We start from the raw sequence: 17933 nt of genomic DNA, 5'->3' as shown, positions 1-17933 counted from the left end.
ATGCTACTTCTTTAACTTCTCTTATTAATTTAGAAAACAAAATTTCCAAATAACATGCAAATATAAGATTGTTTCTGAGAAATACTCTAACCTTTTGCTAGACAGAATAAAGCAATTACAAGTATCCCTAAACATGTATATGTGCCAGTAATTCTTGGGTCTGATAAGAAACAGTTTTTTCAGGTGTTTTAATATGATAGCTTAGGTGGTGAATCTGCCTGCAATATGCGAGACCTGGGTTTGATCCCTGGGTTGGGAAGATCCCCTGGAGAAGGAAATAGAAATCCACTCCAGTATTTTTTTCCTGGAGAATTCCATGGACAGAGAAGCCTGGTGGGCAACAGTCCATGAAGTCACAAAGAATAGGTCATGACTGAGCAACTAACACACATATTCCCTGTTACTAACTGATTTGTACCATTTAGTAATGGGATAAACAGAATTTATTCATCTCTAAAAACTCAATCATTAGCTGCAGCTTCTGGAAGGTAGAAAAAGTGCTTTACTAAGATGTAAAGACTCTTTCAACCTTTAGCATTTTGAGAGAAAATGTACAACTCTCCTTATTCATAATCATATTTAGTTCCTTGGTTCACTGATATCTCCTTTGCTACTCTAGTTATCATGCTTGGGAATTCAACATTGATTCATCTAAAATCTTTGATCTCTGCAGCTTCTAAGGTTATTCCCTCCTGGATCTTGTTTTCATTTCTATTAACTCCAACTCAAAAGCCTGCATTTTAAATTTCCCTTTTCATGACCATTCTTTCTTGCTGCACTCCAGCTAAGTTTCGAGCTTCCCTAGACCTCCAGTTCTTGACTCTACTTTTTTACGCTTCAAATCCATCTTTTTCTTTATTTTTTTCCAAATCCCCGTCCTCGCTACTCTCTTATCCAGTGGAGATTCCTTAGATTCCTTGGATAACTGTGCAGCACTATGACCCATGCCTTTGGCCTCCTCTTCTTCTGACCTACTTGCTGGCACACCCCCAACCATGGTTAAATCCAACTATTCACCGACAACTGGTCTCCTCAGCAGCTGTGTATGGCTGGAGGAAAAAAAAAATTCCTCCACTCTGTGGACTGATCTCACTTTAAATTTATGTTTATGGATCTCAAATGGGCACTCAGCACATATTATAATTCCACTACACTTCTTCAAGGTCTTAAGTTCCAATTTCACACCTTTGCTTCTCTCTCTCAAACACTTACACCATTCTCTCTCACTCTACACTGAAGAAAGTTATCCACACCAAAATCATTGAAAATAAATTGTTACCCTAAGAATATATCTTATCTTCCTGTAACTAAATTCACTCACTCATCTGTGTCCATAATCAGATAGTCTCTTTCCTCCGCTTAGAAAGAAAGCAAGGTGACGTCCACTCTTATCTAAGACCAGTTTCTTCAAAGCCTGAAGATCTCCCTTCACTCCCACTCATTTAATGGCTTTCCTTTTCAATACTGCGTGCACAATTAGCCACTTTCTCACTGCATCAAGTTTTTCTCACTCCTAAATTATTTCCAACAGCAAAACAAGCATCAGCAACAAAGCCTTAATATCACTCCACCTTAAAAAAATAAAAAAAAAAAAAGAAAGACTTCACATTTCCCACCAGCCACAAGCTGCTATTCATTTCCTTTGCTCTTTTAATGTTAAAACATCTTAGAAAAAGTTTTCATACTTATGGAACCTTCTTTCAACCGACCCCAATTGGGTTTCAATTCCCCTCCATTTCACAGAAATTATTCTTTAAAATGGCTCTAGTGATCTCCTTGTTGTAATATGTCCTCTGAATAAACCCTTTACACAGTTCTCTGCTCCCTCCCATTTGATAGACTATTTCCCTAAGCTTCTGTGACACCATATTCCTCTGATTGTCTTTTTAACTTACTGGCCATTTCTTCTCAGGTATGTTTGCTGGTTTTAAAAGCTGAATTTCTTCAGGTTTCTATTAAGCCTTTGTTTTTCTTTTCCACCTACAATTTCTCTTTGTATAATCTTATTTAGACCTATTTCTTCAAAAGAGCTTGCATCTTATCTCTATCTTTCACCTATGGAAACAGTATCAGACTTTATTTTTTGGGGGGGGGGGAGGGGCTCCAAAATCACTGCAGATGGTGACTGCAGCCATGACATTAAAAGACACTTGCTCCTTTGAAGAAAAGTTATGACCAACCTAGACAGCTTATTAAAAAGCAGAGACATCACTTTGCCAACAAAGGTATATCTTATCAAAGCTACGGTTTTTCCAGTAGTCATATATGGATGTGAGAGTTGGACTATACAGAAAGCTGAGTGCCAAAGAACTGATGTTTTTGAACCGTTGTGTTGGAGAAGCCTCTTGAGAGTCCCTTGGACAACAAGGAGATTCAATCAGTCCATCCTAAAGGAAATCAGTCCTGAATGTTCATTGGAAGGACTGATCTGAAGCTGAAACTCCAATACTTTGGCCACCTGATGTGAAGAACTGACTCATTGGAGAAGACCCTGATGCTGGGAAAGATTGAAGGCAGGAGGAGAAGAGGGCAACAGAGGATGAGATGGTTAGATGGCATCACTGACTCAAGGGACATGAGTTTGAGTAAACTCCGGGAGTTGGTGATAGACAGGGAGGCCTGGCATGCTGCAGTTCTTGGGGTAGCAAAGAGTTGGACACGACTGAGAGACTGAACTGAACTGAACTGAGTAGCAGATAGTCTCATAGAAATCACATTTGTCTTGAACTTTTTTAGATATGGTATTAGTTTTCTAGACCCACCATGACAAGTTCTTCAGACAGGAAGTTTTAAACAACAGAAATTATTTTCTCACAGTTCTAGAGGATAGGAGTCTATTATCAAGCGTCAGTAGGTTTGGTTTCTTTTGAGCCCTTCTCCTTGGCTTGTCCAAGGTCGTCTTCCTTTTGTGTGTTCACATAGTCTTCCCTCTGTATTTCCCTCTATACATATCTGTGACAGGCTTTCATATTTTTATAAGGATACCAGCTAGTCACATTAGATCAGAGGCCATCAAATGACTTTATTTTAGCATAATTACCTCTTTGAAGATTCTATCTCCAAATACAGACACATTCTGAGATACTGAGGGATAGAGCTTCAATATCTAAATGCATGGGTTAGGGGGAGCACAATTCAAACTCATAACAAATACTTATTAAAGGAAAGATCTTCATCCTAATCTACTTTTCCCAACTTTTCAAACCTATAGAAGTTAATTAATCACAATCAATCTGTATATTCAACTCTGAGATGATAATAGTATGAAAGTGAAAGTGTTAGTCACTCAGTTCAGTTCAGTTCAGTTCAGTCGCTCAGTCGTGTCCAACTCTTTGCGACCCCATGAATTGCAGCACGCTAGGCCTCCCTTTCCATTACCAACTACCAGAGTCTACTCAAACTTATGTCCATTGAGTCGGTGGTGCCATCCAGCCATCTCATCCTCTGTCGTCCCCTTCTCCTCCTGCCCCCAATCCCTCCAAGCATCAGGGTCTTTTCCAATGAGTCAACTCTTCACATGAGGTGGCAAAACTACTGGAGTTTCAGCTTTAGCATTAGTCCTTCCAATGAACACCCAGGACGGATCTCCTTTAGGATGGACTGGTTGGATCTCCTTGCAGTCCAGGGGAATTCTCAAGAGTCTTCTCCAACACCACAGTTCAAAAGCATCAATTCTTCGGCGCTCAGCTTTCTTCACAGTCCAACTCTCACATCCATACATGAATACTGGAAAAACCATAGCCTTGACTAGATGGACCTTTGTTGGCAAAGTAATGTGTCTGCTTTTTAATATGCTATCTAGGTTGGTCAGTTACATCCAATTCTTTGTGACTCCATGGACTGTAGCCCTCTAGGCTCCTCTGTCCATGGAATTCTCCAGGCAAGAATATTGAAGTGTGAATCCATTCCCTTTTCCAAAGGATCTTCCAAAACCAAAGACCAAACCTGGGTCTCCTGCCTTGCAGGTGGATTCTTTACTATCTGAGCCACCATGGAATCCCTGGCAATAGCAAAAAACCACCTTAAGAGATTTTTGTGAGCATTAAAGGAAAAAATTGTGCTTCTCTGATAGCTCAGGTGGTAAACAATCTGGCTGCAATTTGGGAGACCTGGGTTCAGTCCCTGGGTTGGGAAGATGCCCTGGAGGAGGACATGGCAACCCACTCCAGTGTTCTTGCCTGGAGAATCCCCATGGACAGAGGGGCCTGGTGGGCTGCAGTGCAAGGGGTTGCAAAGAGTCAGACACAGCTGAGCAACTAAGCACATACATACAAAGGAAAAAATTAACAAATTACAATATGTGCTTATCACATACTTTGTAAGTTACTATTTTACACTACAGAGTAGTACTCTTCCCATTTCTTTCTTTTTCTACACCCCCCCCATGTATGTCTGTGTGTGTGTGTGTGTGTGTGTATGATAGAGAGAAAAAGAGTTTCCTTTTTCTTTCCATTTTCTCTCCACTAATTTAAGTTTGCATTCTCTCCAGTTGAAGAACGAAGGTAGAGTAAGTAATTAATTATACAGAGCATTTGTTCAATGTGTCGCCACTCTGCCATGCATACCAGGAGTCCTGCTCACAAGCCTTAAAATGCCTCCAGGCCACAATGTCCTCTGATAACAAGAGTAGCCTAGGCCTGTTTGATTTGATGATCACATTGGAGTGAGTAACAGTAAATTGTCATTGAGTACCTCTTATTTTTCCTTTAATCTGAGAGCTGTTAGAAATGTCCAAAATATGGTCTCTGACCCTGAAGAGTAAATAATCCAGTTCAGAGGTAGAGAGATCTTCTGTAAATGGCCAGAGAGTAAATATTTGAGACTTTATGGGCCATATGGTTTCTGTTGTAACTCCTCAACTCTGCAATTGTAGTGTAAAAGCAGTCATCAAGAATATATACATAAACAAGGATGGCTGTATTCAAATGCATATTTATTTATGTAGACTAAAATTTGTATTTAATATATTTTTTATATGCTGTGATATGTGATTCCTCCTTTAGTTTTTTCAACAGATTCGAAATCATATTTTAGCTTGTGGGCTTTCCAAAGACAGAGAGCAGGCCCCATTTGGCCTGCCATCCATAGTGTGTCAACCCCTGACCTAGTTTAGAAAATGAGAAAATACTTAAGTATTTGGGACTAATGCATGAAATTGTGTGGTAAGTTTTGCATCATAGTCTTTATGTGATTTCAGTGACCTAAGGCTGTTAATATAAGTATGAATATTAATTTTCTTATAGTAGTACCAAAATGAGGTCTGACAGATCCTTCTACCCTAGCTTAGAAGATAACTATGTAATTAGTTATGATTATCATCTAGATCATTACTGCTATGTTCATATCAGGCCAGTCTCTCAGGTTTACTGCACGCTATGGGAACCTGGAAAATGACAATTCTCAGAGTCAATTCCTTTCTGGCAATCATTCAAGAATCCTAAGTGTAAGCCATTTCTTGTCCCATGGGGGAACAAGCGAGTATTCAAACAGAGAGAGCAAGGGAAGGAAGTAAATCTCCAAACCTAGGGTTCATCTGATAGTTGAGTAGCCAGTGAGTCTCTACAGGTAACTGCCATTGCGGAAGATGCCCCTACCAGTTTGAGATACCATCCTTCTTTCATGCATCTGGTTTGCCAAGATTTCAGGATGCTGGGCTTGAGGCATTCAGTATCATGGGAAGTAGAATAGATGTTTAGACAAAAAAAAAAAAAAAAATTCATGAGGTCATGAAAAGAAGCAATTAAATCAGATTAGGAAAGTTTCAAGTGGAAAGGATACATGAGTAAAAGGAATGTCCAAGTAGGTGGATTTTTGAAATAATTTAGAGAGTTCACACATCTTTTCTATTTTAGAATACAAAGATGCTTAAAAATAAGTTGGCAGAGCAAGATTATTAATGGAATATAGCATCTATTCAAAGTCATGAATTAAAGGTTATTCATTACTGTGTGCAAAGTCCTATATATTAGCAATTCTAAATTTCTAAAAGCTAAGAAGCATTCATTCGTTCTCTAGACTAGGAAATCTCTCAGTTTCCTATCTCTTATTAAATAAATGTCTGTTCAATTCACTGTCATAATTTATAATGTGACACAAGGTTTCATCCAATCTATAATCTTTAACTGTACATTACAATTCTAATGTACAGTTAAATTCTAAGATAGAGTTTAAAAATCAGTTTCGTAATAAATGACTGTTTGAAGTTGTACATATGTTATAGGAATATTTACTGAATCTTGAGTAGGTAAACTCTTTAATTCATGTTTATCCTTATATGCCGTGTAATAAATAATGCCATTTAATATCTGTTTTTTTCTAAAGAACTTTTGTGCTTTTAAAAAATGATGTGATATTTATTAATGTTTGGAAGCAAGAGGTATTGAGAACATAAATTTAATTTTGTACTTCTCTGACCCTGATCTACAATGCTAGATAGACTATAAGGGAAAAGACACATATCCCATAACAATAGTAATGTGATTCTGCTGCTGCTGCTGCTGCTGCTGCTAAGTCACTTCAGTCGTGTCCGACTCTGTGCAACCCCATAGACGGCAGCCCACCAGGCTCCCCTGTCCCTAACAAACATCAGAGTCAAAATGCACAAGAATTTCTGGTTTAACAAGTTTGGAAGCAAAAAGTTACTTCCGCCCAAATGTTTTGTGTTTGAATATGATTTTTATTTTATTTTCATTCCTTTTATATAACTGCCTTTGCATACAGCAAAATGGCTAATGCCATCTCTCGTTTTACATTTGTTTTGCTTCCTGCTGTTGAATGAACAATCAATGTTTACAGATTAGCAGCAGTTGTAGTCTTCTGACTTTTACTCCTTTCATACTTTCAAATAAGAAGCATTTTCTATTTGTTGCTCTGGCATTTTTTGAGTAGCGAGGACATTCACAGTGCAAACCACTGTTATTCATACTGTTATAATTCCTTTGCAGTTAAGTCATTACTAGCAATCATAGCAGGCTTGTAGCACAATACCTTATTTGGGAATGTCATGTGAGATGCCCAGAGCAATGCAAAAAATAAAGGCCAACTTGTCTGGCTGCAGAGGGATTTACTGCAAGCCCCCTGGCAGAGGGATCTTTCAGAAAGTCTTATGTGCTTCTGGGGGGTGGATCATATGAACCTGAAATGGAGCAGGTGCCCTGAGCCTCCAGGAAAAGATGCTATGAAAATCCAAACACAAGGCATTTCTTCTAGAATTTATGAAAATTCCAGTGGTATTTCCTGTACACACAAGGCCTCAGCCAAAATTAATTTGAAAATTAAAGTATTAATGGAAGTGAGCACAGATAGGCACAACTAAGAAGACATTATGACCACTTAGGCAACCCCACTTCCCTACTTTCTTTCCTGCTAAGAAGCAAACTGGAAAGACAAGTTCCCTCTCTCTCCTGCAGATCTCTTGAGTGCCTATAACTTGCTGTGAGATGGTTTATTTTGAAACAATTCTTCCAAAGTAAAAGTGGAATAAGGACATTAATTTATACACCCCAAGGGTCTTAGGAATTTAATTTATGCTAGATACCCTAGGGGCAATTTAACTGGCTTCCCTGGTGTCTCAGTTCAGTTCAGTCGCTCAGTTGTGTCCGGCTCTTTGCAACCCCATGAATCGCAGCACAACAGGCCTCCCTGTCCATCACCAACTCCCGGAGTTCACTCAGACTCATGTCCATCGAGTCAGTGATGCCATCCAGCCATCTCATCCTCTGTCGTCCCCTTCTCCTCCTGCCCCCAATCCCTTCCAGCATCTGAGTCTTTTCCAATGAGTCAACTCTTCGCATGAGGTGGCCAAAGTACTGGAGTTTCAGCTTTAGCATCATTCCTTCCAAAGAAATCCCAGGGCTGATCTCCTTCAGAATGGCAGTGCAATGCAGGAGACCCAGATTTGATCCCTGGATTGAGAAGCTCCCCCAGAGGAGGGCATGGAAAATCACTTCAGTATTCTTGCCTGGAGAATTCCATGGACAGAGGAGTCTGCCAGGCTACAGTCCACAGGGTTGCAAAGAGTCAGACACAACTGAAGCGATTAAGCAGCAGCAGCAGCAGGGCAGTTTAAACCCTAGTCCTGCCCCAGTCTCAGTTCCATCTCAGAGAGGATATGGAAATTTTAAAGTGGTTCCACGTGAAGAAAAAGACAGCAAATATGGAAGTTCTGGAACTATTTCTTGAACCACCCAGCTAATCGTGTTGCTTGTCTTTTTCTCCATGTGCATATGAGTGCACACGTATGTATGTGAGTGATTTACTGTTTTAATTAAAATGGAAATAATAATGTGAGTGCTAAGAGAATAAATTATAAATAATTAACATTTGCATAGCATCTAATTGCCTACAAATCTAATGTCAGTACATTTGACCCTCACCCCTACATGATGAGATATGATAAGAATGGATAAAAATGAGAAAGCAAAAAATGAGAGAGACTGAGTTATTTGGTTAAGTTCACAAAAATCTGTAAAAGCATATAACTAGGTATTCTTACTAAACAGTCACTAGTCTTTTTGAAATACTTACCATATATAATTTTTTAAGTTATCTCAAAAGGAAAAAGGCTGGTCTAAGTGCACAGCTAAAGGTCTAAGTGCAAAGTAATGTTTTCAGCATCTTTTTAGTTGTAAGAATTGGCAAGGCCTTTGGAAAGCATCTCCAAACTGCTGGCTGTACATACCAAACCAGAGAATTCTGTCAACTTTTTGTAGTACAAAGGTCAGCAGGTTATTTCCACACCCTGTGATGAACGACAGATTTTTGATTCAGATTATGTTAAAGTTTTTAAGTAAACTGAATAAACATTAAAGTAGAGACTCAACAGAAAATGCTGACAAAAATTGGAGCAAGAATGCCAATGACAATCAATTGTAACTGCAGTCAAATACACTTTAATCATTTGCTGTATTTCTGCTTTAGGGTAGGCATTCCCTAAACCTGTGAATATGTTATTTTACAGAATAAAAGTGACTTTTTGAATGCTATTAAAGTTAAAGACCTTGACATGGGATGGATTATCCTGGTTGGCCCAACCTAGTTATGAGTTCTTAAAAGCAAAGGACCTTTCCAGACTAGATCAGATAGACAGAGATGCAACAGCTGAAGAACAGTCAGAGAGATGTGATGGGTCCTGGCTCTTAAGATGGAGGAAGAGGTCATAAGCCAAGGAATGCAGGTCAGCTATATGGAAAAGGGAAAGACATGGATAATCCCCTAGAGCCTATAGAAAGAACACAGTCCATTCCATGCCTTAATTTTAACACAGTGAGACCTTTGTCAAACTTCTGAATGACCAAACTGAAAGAAAATAAACATGAATAGTTTTGAGCCACGATGTTTTTTGTAATTGGTTACAGCAAGAATAAAAACAAGAGCAGTATATCCTCTCTTTTTTTGTAAAACTCCGGATTTACTGTTGAAACTGTAATGTTTAAAGTTGCATTTTGAGTACAACCCAGACAATATATCAGAAAAATGATATGGGAAGCATTAATATAATGGCATGTAGAAAAAATTGACAATAAGGCTATAATCATCATTAACTTACTCTGAGTTTATTCTTTTAATTGCTCATTTTGACTACTTTTTTTTTTATACCATACTATGCTGAAGTTGATGGACTTCCCTATTGCTCAGATGGTAATGAATCTTCCTGTGATGCAGGAGACCCAGGTTCAATCCCTGGGTCAGGAAGATTCCCTGGAGAAGGAAATGGCAACCCACTCCAGGATTCTTGCCTGGAGAATCCCATAGACAGAAGGGCCTGTCGGGCTACAATCCATGGGGGTCTCAAAGAGTTGGACATGACTAAGTGACTAACACACACATACTGAAGTTCTGCTTTCATGGGCAATTTTTACATCACGTCTCTCTGAGAAATGAAAAAATTAAGTGTTCTATTCATTTGATGACTAACCATCACACTGGATGAATACATTTGTTTGAATAAGCAATGATTTTGACATCATACACTGTCTGTATGGAAGCACCATGACTGACTATCTCTCACAATAACATGATATGAAGAAATGTGGAGTAGCATTTGCTACTTGGGAAGTTTCTTTAGGCTAAATCTGCCTTTAATATAACGGACTGCTGGTTTTAAATTCTAGAAAAGCAGTGTCTCTCACATAAGGATTTTGATGAAGGTTTGCATGCCATCTGGCTTTTCTGTCTGAATTTGTAAATTTTTATTTATTTATCCATTTATTTTTGGCTGTGCTGGGTCTTCCTCGCTGGGCAGACTTTTCCCTAGTTGTGGCGAGTGGGAGCTACTCTCCACTTGTGGTGCACGGAATCTCATTTCAACAACTTCTCTTGTTGAGCATGGACACTAGGCTGTGTGGGCTTCAGTAGTTGAAGCTCGCGAGCTGTAGTACACAGGCTCAGCAGCTGTGGCTCATGGGCTTAGTTGCTCCACAACATGTGGAATCTTCCCAGACCAAGTTAGAACCCCTGTCTCCTGCACTGGAGGTAGATTCTTTATTTCTGAGCCACAAGGGACACTTTCTGTCTGAATTTTTGATGAATTATACTTACATAACACTTGAGAAGGATATTGGAAATCATCAATGAAATGGGAGGCCATGGTTACATTTATAGTTAATGTTGTGTATCCCATTTATGGAGGATTTTCTATCTTCACATATGCTTGACTTGGCTGGCTCACTGGTTATATATAGTTCTTGATCCATTTCAATCCTGCTTTAAGACTATAAGGAAGTGAACTTAAATATTTCACATGCCACATTTTTAGCAATATGTATAAAAACATAAAAGGGTTTGTTCCAGGACACTGAAATACCATTCACATTCCTTTTATTTACTCCTTACACGGATGAAATTCAAAAACATGTGGAACCATCAACTGCTCCTGGCAAATTTATATGGATTTAGAAAACCATCATTGAATAAGTTATTTTATTTTTAACTAGAAATGCTGTGCTATGGCCTATGGCCTCAATTTAAAGAGAGTTCAGTTATGCCCTTGGAATACTTGGTATTTGTGTTGCAAAAAATAATTTTTTGTTTGTTTGTTTTCCTTTCAGTTGTCCTAACACAACAATACTTTGTGGAATTATTTCATGGTAAGTAAATGCACAGGCCGCTCATTTATAAATGAGGATGTCAGTGAATTCACACACTCTAGATATGTGCTATCTTCCAATCTGCAATAATGAAATTAACCAGTTGGGGGGTTCTCATCTCCAAAAGATAGGGTGCTTGGAAGGGGAGTCTAATGAACACAAGAAGGCTGTTTTAGTGAACACAGCTGAGTCTTTTTTACTGGTTAGGCCCCTAGAGGTTTTTCTTGTTAATTCCCCACAAGGAGAAAATCATGTTCCAAAGATATTGTGCCACGAGCATCTAGGAAGGGCTGAGTAAATAGCATTGGCATTAAATATTTGTGGTGGGTTCATTTCTACAAATAATCAAGTTAATGATCCATTCAAATCAGTCAAGAGTTGAATGAGAATGAACTACTATAAGAGCTTGACATTGAAACCAATTTAAATAACTTGTAATGGATAATTCCTTATGGAGCTGTTTCTCTGCTCTTCCCTAGTAGCATATTGGAGATCTACTGACCTGGGGGGCTCACCTTCCATTGTCATATCTGTTTGTCTTTTCATTGTGTTCATGGGTTCTCAAGGCAAGAATACAAAAATAGTTTTCCATTTCCATCTCCACTGGACCATGTTGTGTCAGGCCCTGACTATCAGGGACATGCCCTTCAGCAGCTCCACATATTCAGATGACATGCCCAGTGCCCTTGTTGTCCCACTAAGATGATGCTGTTAAAGTGTTGCACTCAATATGCCAGCAAATTTGGAAAACTCAGCAAAGCTACATGACTGGAAAAGGTTAGTTTTCATTGCAATCCCAATGAAAGGCAATGCCTAAGAATGTTCAAATTACCATACAATTACATTCATTTCACATGCTAACAAGATTATGTTTAAAATCCTTTAAGCTAGGCTTTAGCAGTACGTGAATCAAGAACTTCCAGATGTATGAGATGGATTTAGAAAAGGACAGAGGAACCAGAGATCAAATTACCAACATCTGCTGGATCATAGGAAAAGAAAGGGAATTCTAGAAAAATATCTACTTCTTCTTCATTGACTATGCTAAAGCTTTGGCTGTGTGGATTACAACAAACTGTGGAAAATTCTTCAAGAGATGGGAATACCAGACCACCTTACCTGCCTCTTGAGAAACCTGCATGCAGGTCAAGAAGCAACAGTCAGAACCACATAGAACAATGGACTGGTTCAAAATTGAGAAAGGAGTATGTCAAGGCTCCTTGTAGATTGTAACCCTGCTTCTTTAACTTAAATGCAGATTATATCATGAAAAATTCCAGGCTAGATGACTCACAAGCTGGAATCAAGGTTTCTGGGAGAAAGGTCAACATCAAATAGGCAGATGATATCACTCTAAGGGCAGAAAGTGAAGAAGAATGAAAAAGCATCTTGATGAAGTTGAAAGAGAGGAGTGAAAAAGCTGGCTTAAAACTCAACATTCGAAAAACTAAGATCATGGCTTCTGGTCCCATCACTTCATGGTATATAAATAGTGAAAAAGTGGAAACAGTGACAGATTTTATTTACTTGGGCTCCAAAATCACTGCAGATGTTGACTCAGTTAAGTTCAGTTCAGTTGCTTAGTCATGTCTGACTCTTTGTGACCCCATGAATCGCAGCACGCCAGGAATCCCTGTCTATCACCAACTCCAGGAGTTCACTCAAACTCATGTCCATCGAGTCGGTGATGCCATCTAGCCATCTCATCCTCTGTTGTCCCCTTCTCCTCTTGCCCCCAATCCCTCCCAGCATCAGAGTCCTTTCCAATGAGTCAACTCTTCACATGAGGTGGCCAAAGTACTGGAGTTTCAGCTTCAGCATCAGTCCTTCCAATGAACACCCAGGACTGGTTGGATCTCCTTGCAGTACAAGGGACTCTCAAGAGTCTTCTCCAACACCACAATTCAAAAGCAGCAATTCTTCAGCGGTCAGCTTTCTTTATAGTCCAACTCTCACATCCATACATGACCACTGGAAAAACCATAGTCTTGACTAGATGGACCTTTGTTGGCAAAGTAATGTCTCCACTTTTTAATATGCTGTCTAGGTTGGTCATATCTTTCCTTCCAAGGAGTAAGCATCTTTTAATTTCATGGCTGCAATCACCATCTGCAGTCATTTTGGAGCCCCCCAAAAATAAAGTCTGACACTGTTTCCACTGTTTCCCCATCTATTTCCCATGAAGTGATGGGGCCAGATGCCATGATCTTTGTTTTCTGAATGCTGAGCTTTAAGCCAACTGTTTTCGCTCTCCTCTTTCACTTAAATTAAAAGATGTTTGCTCCTTGGAATAAAACCTATGACAAACCTAGACACTGCATTATAAAGCAGAGATATCACTTTGCTGACAAATGTCTGTATTGTCAAAGCTATAGTTTTTCCAGTAGTCATGTATGGATCTGAGAGTTGGACCTTAAAGAAGGCTGAGTGCTGAAGAATAGATGCTTTCTAACTGTGGTGTTGGAGAAGACTCTCGAGAGTCCCTTGCACTGCAAGGAGACCAAACTAGTCAATCCTAATGGAAATCAACCCTGAATGTTCATTGGAAGGACTGATGAAGCTGAAGCTCCAATACTCTGGCCACCTGATGCTAGGAGCCAATTCATTGGAAAAGACCCTGATGCTGGAAAAGATGGTGGGAGGAGGAGAAGGAGGCGGCAGGATGAGATGGTTGGATAGCATCATCTACATTCCAAGAACATGTATCTACACTGATACAGTAACTTTTCAATGTAATGTATTACAATCGGTCTATAGCTTATTTCATGAGAGTTATTTTATTCTTGCAGACACAAGATTGCAAAGACAGTTTAACCAGTTTTCTCAATCTATTATTTACTATGCCCTCTTTTTGATTATAGAATTCAACTTCAAAGACATGACAGGCTAAATTTCACCTCCACGGTCCTGCTTTAATTGATCAAACATGCCCGCAATAGCAGTACAATTATTTTCAAGCTTTTGTTTTTCTATAGGTAAATTCCCAAAATAAATATTTTGAAAATATAAAATTGCAGTATTAAACCGCACACACACAACATACTGTCATCTGCCTGCACCCACATTGAACATTCCTCTCACTGGCATCACTGTAACCCCTCAATGAGATTTGTAAAGTGGTTTAGTTCTACCAGTAACACATGTGCCACTATCAGTGACAGCTAACTAGCGTTATCTTGCTCTTACTATGTATCATATAATGTAGGAAGGACTTCAAATTTTTTTGTTTATTTTATAGCTGAGGACCAAAAAGGTTTAGAGATGTTAAGTATTGTGCCTACGCTAACACATAGTAAAGTCACAAGGGTTCACTCTTCTTCACACCTTTGCCAACACTGTTTATCTCTTATCTTTTTGGTGATAATCTGTTCTAACAGATTTGAAGTGTTATTTCAATTTGGTTTGCCAACAAAGGTCCGTCTAGTCAAGGCTATGGTTTTTCCAGTGGCCATGTATGGATGTGAGAGTTGGACTATAAAGAAAGCTGAGTGCTGAAGAATTGATGCTTTTGAACTGTGGTGTTGGAGAAGACTCTTGAGAGTCCTTTGGGCTGCAGGGAGATCCAACCAGTCCATCCTAAAGATCAGTCCCGGGTGTTCATTGGAAGGACTGATGTTGAAGCTGAAACTCCAATACTTTGGCCACCTGATGTGAAGAGCTGACTCATTTGAAAAAACCCTGATGCTGGGAAAGATTGAGGGCAGGAAGAGAAGGGAACAACAGAGGATGAGATGGCTAGATGGCATCACCGACTCAATGGACATGGGTTTGGGTAGACTCTGGGAGTTGGTGATGGACAGGGAGGCCTGGCGTGTTGCAGTTCATGGGGTCGCAAAGAGTTGGACACGACTGAGTGACTGAACTGAACTGAACTGTGCTTCCCTGATGACTAGCGATCTTTTCATGCACCCACTGTCTAATTGTATATCTTCTTTAGAAAAATGTTTAGTTCCTCTGTCAATTATTTTAAGTAGCTTAGTAGGGTTTTTTTTTTTTTTTGAGTCATATGAGTTTCTTAGATATTTTAGATATTAACATCTTATCAGGTATATGATTTACAAATATTTTCTCCCATTTCATAGGCTACCTTATTTATTAAATCAAATTAGTTTATTAAATCAAATTAAAATTAACTCTTTAAAAATTTTTGTGTTAGTCTCTCAGTTGTGTCCAACTCTTTGTAATCCCATGGCCTGTAGCTTGCCAGGCTCCCCTGTCCATGGGATTTTCCAGGCAAGAATATTGGAGTAGGTCACCATTTCCTCCTCCAGGGGATCTTACAGACCCAGGGATCGAACCCAGGTCTTCTACATTGCGGGCAGACTCTTTACCATCTGAGCCACCAGGGAATTATCCCTAAAAATGCTTAAGGTAATACTTTGTTTTGATCAATTTTGTTAACTGTTAAATCAGGATTGAGAGTAAATAATGATTAATTTTGACTTCACATTTAATTTACATTTAATATTTCCATGAAACATGCATATATACATATATATCCATTTTGTTACAACCTGCCCAGTAGTTCACATATACAGGGCAAATAACCACTGTAGATGGAGGTTTTTCACAGTCAAAGAATCTGAGCTGACTTTCTATGTTCTCATTTTTAAAAATTCTTTAAATTATTTGACAATTTATGATTAATATGTTCTATATTGTGATTACTAACAGAAAATTTGTCTTAAAACTTACAAAATCAGTAAATTTTATGGCTTTAGTTTCCTAATAGGTAAAATGATGAAGTTAGATATATGAATCTTTAAGCCTCTTTACAGGTCCAGAACTTCATATATTAACTACAGAATTACTTTATGATTCTCGTCTTTCAACTCCAAATTAAGTTAATCCTATACAGAGTAGAATACTGAATATTATAAATTATTAGATACTTAGCAGAATTAGCATAACAGTTATCAAATAAGAAAGTTCAACATTTTCTAACTTAAACCATGTTATTATTTTAATGTGAATACTGTAAAAATTATTCAAGCAAATAAAACATGGTTAAAGGATTAATGAATCAATGAATATTCCTTTAAAACTAATATGCATATGTTTCTGTCATCTATCACTAAAAACTACTACTCAGTATTCTTGTAAAGACATGATACATTTTGTAATTGTAGTTTTAGCACAGTGAATGAAATTGTCATTGCTCAGGTCGAATCAACTCTTCATGATGACTAAAGTAAAATCTATATATTTGCCATCTTGATTCAAATGCTTTGTATGTATTTGCTCATTTAGGAATAACAATTTGTGAAACTGCTGAAATAAGAAAATACAGTAGTTTCCCTATAGATAGCATGAATCACTGAAGTCTAAATAGAAATTTGATTTTGGATACTTGAGAAATCCATTTGCATTTTTTAAAGACTTTCCTGATTAATTCAATACTAATAGGCAAAAAAAAAAAAAAAAGTTTAAAGCACTAAGAATAATCTAAGTAATACAATCTGCAGTTTGAGTGTTGAGGAATTTTTGTTGTTTCTATATTGTTCATTTTTTGCTGTCAGTGCCAGTCAAGGTTTTTAAAAAAAACTTTACCTGTGTACACAGTATTGATTGAATCAATTCGTGAGAATGATCTATGTTTACACTGAAAGGCCAAATTTTGCCTGAAATAATGAAATCACCTTATAGTAAGCTCATCACAAAATTATTAAGTGATTAGATGTATTTTGTATTAGTGTTAGAGTAATGTAGTCCAAAAGTATTTTCTAGCCCAAGACTATTTGCCAAACAACTTAAACAGTTTGATTTATGATCTGATGATGTTGGGGTTTCAACATTAAAAACTGTATCAAATACACAGCATAGGTTCATTGGATCTTCATATACCCGTTCCCTGGGTCAGTTTGAAAAGATCCTTGGGACAGATCCGAAAGTGCAGCATCAGGGAGAATGTTAGTTATGCAGGGCATTCGCAAATGTATGCAGTGCCACTCACTGACATCTACAAAGGGTCCATTTTATAAATTGTCAAAGGAGCCATTGTTACAGAGTGACACCAGAGAAAAGCTGTCAATTCTATTATTAAATTGACATTCCACACATGCTGCTTTCAGATGGAGGCCCTTAATGAACTTAGTCTCCCTCCTTTCTGCCCTGTACCATTTAATGTCTTCTTTCTTATATGCTCTTAATAGATATCAGTTGATGTTAAAGCAGTGGACAAGTGAACCCTCCAAGAGGCCATCCTTCTGGTACATTGATGAAACACCTGGAAAAGAGTCTTCATGGCTCTCTGTGTTCAAGGATACTACAATGATTGCTACAGAAACAATGACATCTCCCAGGGTACCGTCAATCAAGCATTTGAGTATAAAAACAAGAACCAGACAAAAAAAATGTGTTTTAAGCACATAGTACTGTAATCCTATTTGTGAAAGGGGAGAACAGGCATTGTCTTAATCTGTGAAGCACAACATCCAGCTTTTAGCTGTTTTTGACAATGAAAAGCAAAGAACACAGCCCAAACTGAGGGTTTGACACAAGCTGGTTGTTAATTCTCTTGGGATCTGCATTGTTCTAGCCACTGGAGTCCTGTGAGCTAAACAGGCACCAATGAAGAGAGTGCATACCATCCTTGTCCATTTGTTTAACGTCATTCTCATTGTTATACATCCCCCAAGCCTGGATTTCCCAGGTAGCCAATCTTGCTATCCTGCCTGCTGTGAGTCCTCTATGAAGATGACAAGCACCAAGAGATGGCTGACTTTGTTCTCAGGGGTATCTTATTGTGAAAATCCTGTGATTGATAGCTGTTGGGAAACAGGACAAGGAGATTTTTTACATCTGTTTACTGCCTTGAAGTTTCTCCATTCTATCCCACACTGACTA

General features: G+C 38.4%; 1 long non-coding RNA gene across 2 annotated transcripts in view; it reads right to left on the bottom strand.

The window, feature by feature from the left end:
- The window catches only part of LOC147380189 (uncharacterized), a 144430-nt gene that overhangs the window by 104637 nt on the left and 21860 nt on the right, over nt 1-17933 (bottom strand). The gene's annotated exons all lie outside the window — the stretch shown is intronic.

The sequence above is a fragment of the Bos grunniens genome, chromosome 1 (genome assembly GCF_055505025.1).
Source record: "Bos grunniens cultivar Pamir isolate PY7600 chromosome 1, Bosgru_T2T1.0, whole genome shotgun sequence".
In the NCBI taxonomy this organism is placed as follows: domain Eukaryota; kingdom Metazoa; phylum Chordata; class Mammalia; order Artiodactyla; family Bovidae; genus Bos; species Bos grunniens.
Note: the sequence above shows the minus strand (reverse complement) of the source record. Positions and strands in the feature narration are given on the sequence as shown.